General features: G+C 56.6%; 1 pseudogene; it reads left to right on the forward strand.

Moving 5' to 3' along the window:
- The first annotated feature begins 376 nt into the window (after positions 1–376).
- On the forward strand, positions 377–870 carry LOC140627869 (olfactory receptor 3A1-like; annotated as a pseudogene).
- The last annotated feature ends 307 nt before the right edge of the window (positions 871–1,177 follow it).

The following is a 1,177-nucleotide window of genomic DNA, read 5'->3' on the forward strand; positions in this document are numbered from 1 at the left end:
GCTCCCCTGGCCTCCACCTCACCACCGGTCCCCCGAGCCTAACCTCACTCCTTCTATTCTGAGTCTCATTGTCCTAAGCTTGGAACCTGTCTTCTTTCTCCCTGGACCTTCCCTCGTCCCCACTCCCTCTTGTAAATTGGAACCTCGGTTAGATCCTCATGTGACACTGAGTCAATTCGACAGGTTTCCATGCGTGACTCCATGCAGCTGAGGAATGAGACCCTAGGGTCCCAGTTTCTTCTGGAAGGGCTGGCTGGCACAGAGTTGAGGCCCTTGTTCTTCGAGATCTTTCTGCTGGTCTACATCTTGGCTGTGGTTGGGCACCTGGGCATCGTCAGCCTTGCTGTCCTGGACTCCCAACTCCACCCCTCCCCCGATGTACTTCTTAGCCAACCTGTCGCTGCTGGACACTGCCTATATCTCCAACACGGTGCCCCGGCACTGGCACGCCTGCTGGCAGCAGTGTGGCCTGTGCCCCACGGAGCTTGCCTCACCCAGATGATCTTCACTCACGTCCTAGCACCTGGGAGTGCCTCCTGACCACAGCTGTGGCCGGCGATCGCTCTATGGCCCTCTGCCAGCTGCTGCACTACTGAGACCTCATGGGCCAGGGGACCTGCATGGGGCTGGCCACCACCGTCTGCCTGCTCGCCTTGGCCAGCGCCCACCCACAGCACCCTGGCTGCTCTGCTCCAGCTCCATGGGCCTCGCCTCCTCACTCACTTCTTCTGCGACCTCCGCCCCCCGACCAAGCTCTCTTGCTCCCACACGCGGGCCACCAAGCTTCCCCTGTTCTTCTTCAGTTTTGCGGTGGCCCTCGCACTCCAGGCCATAGTTGTGCCCTGGAAGCATTTCTGTCCTGGTGTTTGATCCGAACGCGTTGTTTCCTATGTGCGGAGGCGAAACGTGGTCATTGGCTGAGTTGTGCACTTCCATAAACTTATAAAGTGACACTGGGAACATGCCCTCTGGGGTCTCACCACCCAGAGAGAACCCTGGGAACATCTTGCTGATTGTTTCCAGGTTTTTTTTTGGAACCATGAAGGTATGCGCATGCAGAATTCCAAGGAGGACAGCAAAACTTGAATCACAGGGTGTTCACACTTCCCGGTGCTTAGACATGTTGCAGTTTTGCCCACAAGGATACACACTCACTATAAAATCATTCATGCCTTAC

Source organism: Canis lupus, chromosome X (assembly GCF_048164855.1).
Source record: "Canis lupus baileyi chromosome X, mCanLup2.hap1, whole genome shotgun sequence".
NCBI classification, from domain to species: Eukaryota; Metazoa; Chordata; class Mammalia; order Carnivora; family Canidae; genus Canis; species Canis lupus.